We start from the raw sequence: 14,056 nt of genomic DNA on the forward strand, positions 1-14,056 counted from the left end.
TAGAGTGGTGAGGCAGAGCTGTTCTCTTGAGTCCTGACACAGGTGTCAGTACAGATTACCTGGGTGGGGTAGGAGGGCAGTGAGGTTGGGGCTTTCCAGAAGCACTGAGGGAGCCAAACCACTTCTTCTGCTGGTGAAACCACCCAGCAAAGGCAGCAATGCTGGTGTTTGGGTGGCAGCGCCACCATCCACCATACATACCACTTTGACTACTTATTGTCTACAATGAGTCTACACAACATGGCCTCCAGCAGCAATTAACCCAAGAGGATAGAAACCAGGTTTCTTATATAGCCAGTAAATCACTGTAGTCTGCAGGAGAGTTTCTCCTTAAGGTCCAAAAATCTCAGAAACCTAGTTGGAGTAGGGCTTTCTGGGTGGCTGTCTCTGTTCTGTGTTCTGCATATCTTTTAAGATACAACAGGCACCCATGGCCTGCACTTTCCAGAAACAACTGGAGACATTTTTGTTCCTACTGGATAAATGGGTCTTTGCCACGAGTGTCTATTTTTTATTGTTTTAAATATATCTGCTTTTTATGTTTTTAACTGTATTTTTGCTGTTTTTATTGTATATTACCCTGAGATAATTATGTAGAAGGTGATTAGTAAATTAATAATGGTGATAAATAGTAAGAAGCAACTAGGGAACAAAAATTAGGATCACTCTGAAAAGCAAACAATATATCAACATATAATAATCAGGATTTATAAATGTAATAAAAGTTATTTAAAAAAAAAAAAAACCACGCCCCTCAAAAGCCTTATCTCAGGTGGCTACATGGTTCTCCTCCCCTACTCACACATTTGTACTCTCACAACAATCCTGTAAGGTAGGCTGGGTTAAGACATAGTGACTGATTCAAGGTTACCTAAGAAAGATTTTTGAATTTGTGTCTCCCTGGTCCTAGTCCAACATTCTAACCACTACCAAAACTACAAGATGGAAACGCATGATATCAGTGTGTTCATAAGTCAATAAACAGAGACAATATATCCCATTCTTATAATTAATTCCCAATTCTATTTCAGGGTGATTGAAAAATGGCAATATTTCCAAACGTACCAAAGCCACAAAGTTACAAAAATCAATTGATAGGAAAATCCCGCCACAGTTTCTGTGGTCACTGAGAACAAATATATTCAAAACCAATGAGATGCTTTTATTTTTGTCAGTTGTTTACTACTTTAGAGAATCCATCATATCCCCAAGAAACCAAGCCAGATTGAATCAACTGCATCTTTCATTATACAGGATCTGCAGTATCCCTATGGACGCATATGCAATCATATTAGACAGAAAGAAAGGCTATATAGTCATTCTAGATTTTTCAGATTTTTGAACTTATTTGCTTTATACTTGATCATATTTATTATTTTGTGTTTATATATTTCATTGTCTGCAATTCGGAATAATCTTAATTCTTTTGTTCTCTAGTTTATTCATGGGGACATCAGCCTCTTTTTAGCTTCTGTCTCTAGTAAGGAATGCCTAAATGCTATGCACTTGACTGCTTCTGATTATCTTTCTGTTTGGGAAATAAAATAGCTGCTACCTACAGATTTTCTATGCATACTAAGGCTGGATGACAGCTTCAAGGTCACATACACCAAAGACTCCCATGCAGAGGAAAAGACAAAGAAGGTGGTCTAATTTCAGCAACCAAACAAAAAAAAAGTCTAATTTAAACAAAGAGGAAAATATGACAACAGTGATGATGATCCTGCAGCAGCAGCTTTTCCTAAGGTGGGCGTTGGGGAAATTATCTAAGTCATATTCTACCTTATTTTAACAACAGACGATAATAATATAATGATAAAAAAGAAAGAAGCAGGATTGAAACAATTGCAGTTTGATCTCTATTCTTCAGTCACACACTTTCTGAGAAAGGAATAATGGCTGAGGTATTTGTTCACACCAATATCCCTGCTCTCCTCAGTCAAACATTATTTACATTATAGATTTATTATAATACTCTGTTCTGTTGAGATAAAGTACTTACTTTAGTAGCTAAAAAATGCAGATGTCCTTGGTGAAATTAATAATTCAAAAGCACATAAATATTTTAAGTACAATAAGCAGTCTGCTTTGGACCAGAGACAAAGGAATGAAATTAGTTATTTGTAGATGAGATCTTGATTCCAACAACATGTGACCTCCTCATGCCCATTTTGTTACTTCATAAGTACTATTATTTATTATAATAATAAATAATAATCTGCTGAGCAGATTATTTGGGACTGCCAGACACTTTCACTTTCAGTACATAATTTTTGCCTTAAACATGTTGTAAAAGTGCTGAGCAGATTACTTGGGACTTGTAAGGCTTTCTAAGCCAGTCAATTAGCAGGTCTACAATTAGGGATGGGGAATAAACTAGGTTCGGTTCACATTATAACTCCTATTCTAAAACCACGGCACTGGTTGCTACTTATCTTCCTGGCCTTATTCAATGAGTTTCTATTGATGTCTAAAGCCCTCAATTACCTGACACTCCAAAATCTGAGAAAGCAGCTTCTCTCATACAAACTTGTGCATATATTAAGATCAGCAGATGAGGTTGTCCTGCTGGTTCCTGGGTTAAATGAAGGGCTTGGTGTGAGGCTCCATGGAAGAGCCTCTTTACCTGGATGCTAGGTAAAAACCTGGGGTGTATGCAACCTTGGCATTATCAGCACTATGCTGTAATCAATGGAGCTATCCAGCATTGTAGTTCCACTGGTACAATGGACTTCCGTGCATGCAACAAGGCTCCCTTGTTCTCTTCTTTCCCCTTCAGCCACCTGGACACATTCAAAAGCAATTCTGGAGGGTTAAGGAAGCATCTGGAACAGATGTGGGAGAAATGGGAAAGGGAGAAGAAGCAGAAGTCCCACCACAGCAGCAGAGCCCTGCTGGCTCTACATGGGATAAACCCAGATCTTTCATATCAGGTTATTAGAAGTTGATGGGAGGTCATTTTTAAGTTTTGATACTACTAACTATATTGGGCAGGAATCACATAAACAGCGCCAGCACCAGGAGCCCTATGCAAGGACATCAGCTTGTGTGATGGGGCTTCCCCCTCCTCTTTTCCAGAATTTGTCTCGGGGGAGGGGGATCAGGAGAACCCGCAGAACAGCACACAGGGGAGGAGAGGGGAGATTCATCCCATCTGGCAAGCTGCAATGTTTGCGCAGACAGAACACCTGTAGCAGTGTGCCACTAAATTTCACTTATTATTTAAGCATTTTTGTTAATATTTTTCCTTATTGTGTATCATGTTTTTGGATTGCCTTATTTTGCTATAAACTACCTTGTGTCAAGGGACGTGGGTGGTGCTGTGGTCTAAACCACAGAGCCTAGGACTTGCCAATCAGAAGGTCAGCGATTCGAATCCCCGCAATGGGGTGAGCTCCCATTGCTGGGTCCCTGCTCCTGCCAACCTAGCAGTTCAAAAGCATGTCAAAGTGCGAATGTATAACTTGCTGTTGAAATGGAATACACAAGATGAAACGGTTAAATCTGCAATGATTAAGTGGGCACAGGATATTGGTCATAATATTATGTTTGCTGACTGGGAAAAGTTATGGACCACTGGGATGAAATTTACGGCATGTAATGCCTTAAGAGAAAATATTATGAAAATGATTTACAGGTGGTACATGACCCCAGCCAAGCTTGCAAAAATCTACCATTTGCCCGATAATAAGTGTTGGAAATGTAAAGTAATTGAAGGTACATTCTTTCACCTTTGGTGGACGTGCCCAAAGATTAAGGCTTTCTGGGAAATGATATATAACGAAATGAAAAAGGTATTTAAATATACCCCTAACGGTCAGGGGTCCCTTTACCTTGTGTCAAGGGAAGTATAGAGCAATCTGAATTTAGTGATGCAATTGTCCAACCAAAATATGTGTTTAAATATGGGTATCTAAAAGACATGTATTAATGAAAATAACAATTATTGGGAGGAAATCGCTTTTAAAATATATAGTGGCAAAATTGCATAAAATGTGTTTATTGGAAGAAACATGCAATAAAATTATGACGAAGTTTGATGAGTACCTTTTTAAAAAATAACACTAAACTGATGTGGTAATCTGAAATAACCATAATGTAAAGTCATATGTAAACCATAATGTAAAGTCATATGGGAAAACCTGCAGATAATTATCATTAAGAAGGCCATGAAATTAATTTAAAATTCTAACATACTGTTGTAAAGGAGCATAGATAAACTTTACAATGGACTGGTGTACCCACTCTGGACTGAACTGGGTGAACTGGATAGGACAGGATAGGATGGGCTGGCATTTCAGCTTTGAATAAAACATAGCTATGACAAATTAGTACCTTGATCATGCTAGATATAACTATATTCATTTGTTTAATTAAACAATCTAGGCTTCTCTTTGTGTGGGTCATTTTCAAAAATTTTAAAAATAAAATTAAACACATAATTAAGCTGACAGGAGATAAAGACCCTTGTTCAGTAAGCTGAAGGCAGTTAATTTATAAGGAGCTTAGTCCCTGAAGGCTGTGTAGTTTATTAAACTTACTGAGGCAAAGATGTGATAAAATATTTTATGTAGTTCTTTAAAGGCTAAATTGCTCTGACACTTTTAAAGTCCACAAGATGCAAACAATTAGGGTGCCTTGTTATCGGGATTTCCTTTCAAACAGACTTCATACTTTAAGTTAAACAAAAATCATGTCTATATACATAATTCTGTAGCCTTTTCAGATTTTCTCTTTTGAATGGCAAGCATATTTGATTTAGTGATATTCTGAAATAGTCATGTGTTTGTGAGAATAATTAAATAATTCTTTGGGTGTTACGTTTTCTGTCTTGGAATGTTTAAAATACATACAATATATCAGACTGAAAAATAGATACACCATAAGCTGGGAATTCTATAAAAACTTCCCCACTCTAATTTATTGGCTCTCTAGTTTTAAAGGCTGGTCACTATGTTATTAATAAGTGTCACCTACATGTCTCAGTGAGGCTACATTGATAGACCAGTTTCAGGATGAGCTGGAAGACATCCTGAATAAATATCCTGTAAGGGTGGTGGGCCCATTTGAATAGCCTTCTCTTGGGGATTGAGGGAAAATAATGTGTTCCTGAATGCTCTGGGTATTTTCCAGCAGAGAAAGCTGATGATCTGATCTGGTTTTGATTGGCAATAGCAAGATGAAGCAGGCAACTGATAAAGATTGCTTCCAGTCCGTTCTCCAGCATTGTGGATTGAGAATGGCTCCTTGGTTTTCTGGTGAGCTTTGGGATATGCTGCAAGCTAGATGAAGACTAAAGCATAAATGGTGCAAGTCTCACACCAACAAAGCCAACAGAACACTGGTTAGCACATATAATTGCGCCTACCATGTGACAGTGCAAGCCGCAAAGGAGGTTAATTTTGCAGCTTACCTTGCAACCGCCAGCAAAGTTATTTTGATTGCCCCAGAGCTTACTGACTCCAACTGTGGGGACAGACCTCTGGGACATTTGAGGACACACTGCAACCAACTAGCTACAACTTTAAGGAAGGAATATACAATGTTTCCATTCTTGATTCAAATTTCACTATTGAGAGTGGGGCAGAAGGCTTAACTTAGCACAGCACACCACTTTCAAGTCAACAATTCATGCTTTACATTATAGCCAAATATTATTTATTAGGATTTTGGCTGTCAAACAGCAGGAAAGAGGAAAAAGAAAAAAAATTAAGCATCATTCAGGTTAACGAATATAAATATTTGCCGACTTTTTGGAAAATTATATATCCAGGCATTCACAAAAGCCACCCAGCAGTGGCCATTACAAAAGAGGCAAGGAGAGTAAACTACTTTTAAATTTCCTAGTCAGATGCAGCTGTCAAGTAACACTATGTTCTCCACTGATGTGAAACCCTCAAGAATGTCCAACAGTTGGGGGCTGTCAAGTATATCCCTGAAATCTAAAGACTTTAAGCAAAGAGCTTAATAAGATATGTATGAACATCATGCCAACTAACACTAATATATGTGACAATTCCAGTGATAGGCACTTCTTTCAAAACCCAAGCAGCATATGCCACTCAATAGGTGGGTTAACGTTCAAAAACATATTTTATGAACTAGCCAAAGTCTAGAAAGAAAGAAAGAAAAAACCTGATTTCTATTCTGAACTACAATATTCTATACTGTGCACTGTGAAGAGGGAATGAAATTTGGACTTGGTTTCCAGTCTGTCTCCTGCTTAGAGATATGCTCTGACTGATGGAATGCATCTCCTCTTTGAAATAGCAGGTAGGGTCAAGATTGAGTGACATTTGGCTGTATATTTTGATAGGAAAACACTCCCAATGATTTGTTCAGCTTCTGTTCTTTTTATTTTTACAAAATTGAACTTGGATATGGATTCCCTAGTCAGATATTGTCAATTCCCAAACTTCCTTTTTGGGACAAAGTAGTTTAGCAGGTGGCTGCCTAGCAGCTTTAGGCATTCATAGATAATCTATAAATCAAGGGAGAGACTGTGAACTACTTTCTACCCCCGTTTTTGGGGATCAGCTCAAAGTTGTTGAGCTTTGGTAGGGTGGGAAAAAAACTTTGGGGGGGGACTTCCGTTTTTTGGGGGGAGTTAAAGGCAAGGGACAAAGGGGTAAAGTCACTCACAAAAAGATCACTATGGATGAAAACAGATCAAACAACAATGGAGGGTGGGGTGATGGAGCACTAAGGAAAGGGAGCAAGAGATCGACCGCGATCTACCAAAACCTCACAGGAATCTACCAGTAGATCATGATCTACCTGTTGGACACCCCTGCTATAAATCAACCAGTCTAGCTTTCAACCTAGCCATGGCTGAATCAGTCCTTTTTCAGTCTGTGTCACTAGTGCTTGTGCTCAGCCATGATTTCATTCTGTTCCATTTTTGTAATAATCTACTGTTTATTAAAACATACACATAAAAGCATGAAAATCCACCTTAAAATACTTATATTATTTTATCCCCCTGTATTTAGACTATGAGCTGAGAAATAAATGAGAACAACTGAGAAGTGCAGTGATTAACTAAGACTTCAATCCCACCTTCACTTACCTGGGATTAAGGCCCACTGAATTAATTAGGGCTTACTTCTGAGTAGACAATGCACTTTAGGCTAGGATTGTAAACACCATTTACCTTCCTGCTGGAGTGGTACCTATTTATCTACTTGCACTTTGACGTGCTTTCGAACCGCTAGGTTGGCAAGAGCTGGGACCGAACAATGGGAGCTCACCCCGTCACGGGGATTCGAACCGTCAACCTTCTGATCGGCAAGCCCTAAGCTCAGTGGTTTAGACCACAGCACCACCTGCATCCCTGTAACTTACTTCTGAGTAAATATGCTTACAATTGCTCTGCCCATCACTCAGAATACAGTGACATTGAATTTATGTAATTATAGCTCCTTATTGTTGAAGCTCCTGACAAAATCTTCCAAAACTGTGCTTTTCTCTAAGAATGTCAATTGATATAAAAGTCCTGAAGTAAGGCAGATGGAATTTTTAAAGGTAAAGACTTTAGCCTCAAGCAAGCTGTCTCAAGATTAGAAGAATGATTAACACAAAAATAATTCAAGGCATAGATAAAAATTTGACAGATGTTTCCATTTCCTTGCCAGTGCATTCTCCTGCATTTAGATACTGTGGACTAAACCAAGATGAGACCACTGAAAATACAATCACGTAGATGGCAAGGAGAAATTATGTTCTCAGTATACCTATGGTATATTAGGTCAGGAATTTCTTATACAACTGAAATATGTGGAGAATTCCATTAGCACAGAAATTAACAGGAAGTAGAATCTAAGTTAGATATGGCATGCAACATATTTATAGAGAAAACTGCAATGAAGCTTTAGCTTTTCCAGTAGACCCTGTTTTTAGGTGTCTTGGTAACAATATTCATAGCCTCTCCCATTAGTTTGACAATGTTTCATATGCCTGTAATGATTCTACGGGTTGCTCGTGCGTAAATCAGCGCCACGCTTGGCTGAGTTACCTCGGTGAACCCTTTCTGTCCGGACAGCCACTCACCCGTGGCTGTCTCAATCGCTGGCAGAATCCATCAGTGGGCGTTTCTTGAACTTCTTCCAGCAAAGAAGCTCTTTGACGCCTAGTCTCCGCCTACTCTCCCTGCGCAGAAGCGTTCTGCGCAGGGAGGGTGTGGGCAGCGGAGGACCCGTGCTCTCCCCGCTGGTCTCCGGCGAGGAGTCATGGAGCTACCTCGCCGATTCCCCCCTCTGCCCCCCTTCTCCACTAGTGTTACGCCGATTTCCTTCCCCAGAAGATGGGCTGCTTCTCTCCCTCCCGGTACGCTCTCCGGAATCCCTCTGGAGCCCTCCCTCTCCTTCTGGCTCCGATGGCAGTTCCCTGACAAAGCCTAAAGCTCTATTTTAGATTGGTCCTTAAAAAATCGACTTGAAAACAAGATACTTTGGAGCATATGTTCTTAAGAAGTATGCCTGAGGTGTAGAATCTAAAATAATCCTACCATATTCAAACTAAAGGTTAGGATATTTTCTCACATTACATTTTGAATTTTGTACTTGTTCTAAACTCAAGGAGATAGTAACTATGATTAGACTTGCCTGTTAACAAAATGCATTGCCAGAACTAATAGGTACACAAAGAGGTGCAAGTAGGCATAAGCTACCTTGACCTGGACACTACCATAAGTGTCCAGATCAAGAGAAATAATAGTGCTGCTCTATTCTACCTTAGTCACAGCACATGTGGAGTATTGTGCCCAATTCTGGGTACCACAATTTAAGAAGGGTATTGACGAGCTGGAATGTGTGCAAAGGAGGGTGACCAAGATGATTTAAAGAGTCTGAAAATCATGGTTTATTAGGAATGGCTGAGAGAGTTGTGTATGTTTAGCCTGGAAAAGAGGAGACAATAGCAGATATTATGCCCACCTTCAAATATTTAAAAGGCTGTTGCATGGAGGACGGAGTAAGCTTGGCTTCTCCTACTCCAGAGGATAGGACCTGAATCAAAGGATTCATGTTACAAAAAGAAGATTCCAATGAAACATCAGAAGGAACTTTCTGACAGTAAGAGCTGTTTATAAGTGGAACAGACTCCCATGGAAGGCGATGGTCTCTCTTCCCTTGGAGGTTTTTAAGCAGAGGATGGTGATCTACTGTGGATGATTTAGAAGAGATCCCTGCATTGTTGGGGGTTGGACTAGATTACTCTATCGCTCCCTTCTGACTCTACAGTTCTATGATTCTGTGATTTTTTACCTTTTCCATTCCTAAATAATCCATTTTGAAGACAGAAAGCTACATTTTTATCTCTATATACAATAATTAATCTGTATTTTTTTCCCTTTGGGAGTTTTATATTTGGCCAACAGTGGGGAATGAAGGGTTAAAATCTGCTACTCCCCAAAACCAGGGCCATGCCTGTTTTGATTCTGTTCTCTGTGAGAAGCCCTGCTTGGATTTCATAGTTGAGCACACCTGCTTCAAGTGCTTTCCTCACCCTTAATTTGAATTTTTATATGATATTTTCTTCACTATATTCACCTTCACCCTCATAGTACTTAACTGGTGATAATACTCACAGCATAATACAGCAGTGCTGCAGCTTGAAGAAACCTTTATTTTCCTTTTTGGCATGCCTTTTAATTTGATCAAACCAGTATGTATCTAGTGTGGAACAGATGGTATATATTTGGGAAAGTTTTAAAAGGGAGACGCTGAAACACAACTCCTCTAACTGCAACAAGGTTTTGCATATACTCATTGTACCATACCACTCTGATTAAAGTATCCATAGCAGTTCTATAGTTTCGGAATGTGAGTTGAAGTGATATTTCAGTAGGGAGAAAGTAAGCACCTCAGGACTAGTAATTAATGAATAACCTGGGGGGGGGGGATCCCGCCCCATTGAGAGTTTCAGAACATCATCAACATCCCTTCCCCCTCAGTGCCCAAGAGGAAAAGTGTGTGTTGCTCCTGATGAGAAGTCCACAGGGCACAAGGCAGGAGTGGAGAGAGCTCCGAGGGAACAAATTGCTTCATCAAAAAGTGAAGGATATGTAGAAAGGCTGCTGGTTAATAGCCTGGCACTGTTCCTGCTTGTACAGGAAACCAACAGTTTTTTCTGCGGGTGCAAGGGACAAGAACCTGATTCAGGGGTCCCTGGCTCTAGGCCCTTGCCTGGTCCCCAAGGTAAAAATTATATTCTTAAGGAATAAATCAAGGGGTAGGTGTATGCATGCAAGTAGAATTGACAAGGCAACCTGCTCAATTCTGACTGTGAGGAAATGACCCCTGGAACCCTTGAAGAACCACTATGACCAACTGGCGGCACACTGAGAGACCTTGTTACTGATGTCCCCACCAGCGTCTAATGCCACCGCCTGTGATGTGCTATGGGATCATTTTCAGTTTATGCAACCTGATTGTGTAAATAAGGTGCTTGAATCCCTATGGCTCACCACATGCCCCATTGATCTCTGTCCCTTTGGGCTTATTAAGCCTAGAAGAGTTTTGACTGGTTGGGTCCTGAGCATGGCTAATTTTTCACTGTGTGAAGGGGTGGACGGCTACTCCTAAAGAAGCCTAAAGAACTTTTAAAGAAGTTTCACTCCTAGTAAAGCAGCAGGTATGCAGCCTGGGGGTCCAAATCTGTCACTAGAAGGCCAGGTGCCCCCAGTGGCTAGAAGCACCTTTTATTAGTTCTAGCTGGTAGAGCAGTTGCAACCATTCAGTACTGATCTGTTATTTTAAAAAATCCACCACCCTGCCAATATATGATTTATTTTGCTATGTTTAAACTGCTGAGAACTGTATTGCCATGTCATCTGCCTTGTGGAACATGCTGCCCCTTGAGTTAGATAGGCTCCACCATTTCACAGATTTTGCTGGATGTTTTAACACTCTCCTATTTTCTACAGGCTTTACCAGAAGGATAAGTTGACAATCTTATATTTTTCTTTGGAAAACTGTTTTTATCTGTTGTTGTACAACACTATGGTACAGTGGTGCCCCGCAAGACGAACGCCTTGCAAGACGGAAAACCCGCTAGACGAAAGGGTTTTCCGTTTTGGAGGTGCTTCGCAAAACGAATTTCCCTATGGGCTTGCTTCGCAAGTTCCTGCAGGTTTTTCCCCCTTTCCCCCCCTTTTCCAAAGCCGCTAAGCGGCTTATCAGCTGATCCGCTGATAAGCCGCTTATCAGCTGATCCGCTAAAAGCCGCTAAACCGCTAATAGCGCTAATCTGCTAAGCTGTCAATGGGCTTGCTTCGCAAGACGAAGAAACCGCTATACGAAGAGCCTCATGGAACGGATTAATTTCGTCTTGCGAGGCACCACTGTAATTTGCAAGTTTTGATGGTTTATAAATATTCAAAGAGAACTGTGAAAAACAGTGAATGGCTGTGGTCTGAACTGCACAGTAGTCCAAAAGCCGTGGGTCAGGTCTTATTTCATATAGGAATTTGCAAAGATCCAATTCCTCAAGCATCCCTCAGTAGGTACTGTGCTGTCAAGGTGAGAATTTGTCCTTGCCAATGCAGCATAAAGGATAACAGGAAGAAGGAAGCAGAGAAGATGAGAATCACAGAGCTGCCTAACAGCATTAGTTCAACTTTATTATGAAAGTGTTTTTAAATTCATGTAGGGATGTAGAGAAAATGAATCACATCTGAGTGTCTATTATTTTTTGCATCTGGATATCACTAGGAAGTAACTGGACATAAATTTTACACTGATTCCAGACTGAGAAATACTGTATGATGGGTTAGCAGCAATCACCAGATCACTTCTGACAGAGAACTACTATGGGGACTTGGAAAACTCACATCAGTGCTTTAAGTCTTTGAACCAAAATCACCTGTGTGGAATTTACTACACTTGACATCCTGAATCTGAAATTATTCCCTAGCTATGCAAGGTCAGCTCTCCTCCTCAGAGAAATTGTAATAATAATAGCAGAAGGGACTGCTATATAATTGTTAAGGTGACATATATTCAGGGGACTCTTTGGGTCTATTTCATTGGCTCCCAGCCCTCAAATGTCATATATTCATAAACTCTGTGATAAACTTGACTAACAAAATGACAGGCCCAATTTCAGGTTATTGTGGGTCCTGAACATACACTGTTACACACACTGGGGCAACTGAATGGATGAGATGGTCTTCTCTCCTAGGTTGGCAGTGATTGCTGCTGTTGCTCCTGCTCCACTTTGCCATTTCCACTTTACGGGGAAGGGCTCATTGGTAGAGCATCTACTTTGCACTCAGAAGGTCCCAGATTCAATCCCTGGCATCTCCAGGTAGGGCAGAGGGAGAACCCTGTCTGAAACTTTGGAGAGTCATAGCTAGTCAGTGTAGGCAATACTGAGCTATATGGACCAAGTCTGAGTCAGTATAAGGCAGCTTCCTACATTTACTTACTTGCTCCTTGGACACACACTAGGACGACTGAGGAGTAGAAGCAATTGCTATCATTGCTGCTTTATCTGCCTGCTTCCACCTCCTTGAGTCAATGGGATAGCAGAAGCAAGGAGGATGAGCATAAACTAGGGACGATCTAAAATCCACCATGCCAAAACACCACCTTGTTTACTAAATGCAGAGTTGGGGATACAGTGATTAAGAAGGGAAGAACCATAAAAGGAATGAAAGTAAAGAAAGAACACCCTTGGTTGCTGGCGGGAGCCATCATTGTGAGGTTAAATCCAGTTGAGAGCAGTGCTTCCTGCCCTTACTCGGGGGTCTCAAAAGGGAAACAAAAAACAAAAAACAGCACAGACAGTACTTGGGAGTGCACACATTCGAGTGGTAGCTGCTGAGAAAGACTTGTGAGGAGCAGTTTTGTGAAGCTCCCAACTTCAATTTTAAAAAGTTCTGGAAATAACTTTTGGCTCCACCATAGCAGAAGCTGCCATACAATGGAAAACAAATGCTAGAGGGTGAGTCAAGAGGGACTTGGCCAGTATGGTGGAGCCATAGCAATAGCTTCCCTTCAGCAGTGCTGCAGCCACATACTGGGAGGGGTAAGATCGGGGCTGTGTGGGTGAGCCAATCCAGCTCCATGTGTAGCTCCACCCCCACTGTCTGTAAGGGGCAATGACCCTGTTGCCAGGAGACTATTGTGGTGACTCCACCCTACAAGGCAAGTTGCTTCTGCAGTAAGCTAGTGAGCAAATGTAGCCACAGCAGCTGCCTTGCTACCACCAGACTGGTTCCTCTTTGAGCCAAAGCAGTGAGAAGAAAGGTGAGCTGCTGTCATCTGGAACAATTTGGAGGGACTCAGGAAGTGATTCTCAGCAAGTTCCTTTACTAACATAATTCTTTTGCATCTAAAATGAATAGAGTTGCAGACTGTAGATGTCTCCATAAACTGCACTGAGAAGTGTTAAATAGCTAGATTTTCTCAAGTTTCCCATGAGCCTCACAAATTTTACTCAGGGCTCTGACAATTCAGCACAACTGTATGCATCAAGCCCCTAACCAAAGTGCTCCTCACCAAAATGCCTAAACTATTTTACTCCTGTCCTGCTGACATTATTTCCAGTTTGTCTACTCTGGAATAGAGCCCAGCTGGATTCTTGGCATACAGTTCCATGATGACAGTTTACAGTAAGAGTTCTCTTAATGTTAAGTATATTATATACTTTGAGGCCATTATATTAAATATCTTTGTATGGCAATTGAAAGGTTTATTTTTATAGAGCTGCAAATACCACGGGAATTCATTAAAAAGGCTTAATGTATAAAAACAGAGGTGGGGGAGTAGAAAGCTGTATGTATTCTTTTAAATTATCCCGGTTTTCATAAAGTTTGATTATACCCCCTACAAGGTATGAATGCAAGTGTAAGAAAATGTAAGATTAAGACACTTAAAAAAATTATATACAACACATTCATTATCATTCAAGGAAACAGTTGTATGGCACAAAAAAATGTTTCACTCCAAGTGTTTCAGCACTTACAAACTCAATTTCTAAATATGTGATACTGTAATTAAAACCCAGAAAGGCCTTCAGGAAAAGAGGGGCAATTTTGAAATGGATCCTGCAA

The 14,056-nt window shown here is 40.5% G+C and overlaps 1 protein-coding gene and 1 long non-coding RNA gene across 3 annotated transcripts in view; one reads left to right on the plus strand and one right to left on the minus strand.

The window, feature by feature from the left end:
* The window catches only part of BEND5 (BEN domain containing 5), a 721,515-nt gene that overhangs the window by 505,887 nt on the left and 201,572 nt on the right, over positions 1 to 14,056 (minus strand). The gene's annotated exons all lie outside the window — the stretch shown is intronic.
* The window catches only part of LOC309345313, a 66,072-nt gene continuing 65,182 nt past the window's right edge, over positions 13,167 to 14,056 (plus strand). Inside the window, exon 1 of the long non-coding RNA XR_014158180.1 lies at positions 13,167 to 13,250. This is a non-coding gene — a long non-coding RNA (uncharacterized lncRNA). The remainder of the gene's footprint in view (positions 13,251 to 14,056) is intronic.

The sequence above is a fragment of the Podarcis erhardii genome (genome assembly GCF_964252035.2).
Source record: "Podarcis erhardii genome assembly, chromosome: 6".
Lineage (NCBI taxonomy): Eukaryota > Metazoa > Chordata > Lepidosauria > Squamata > Lacertidae > Podarcis > Podarcis erhardii.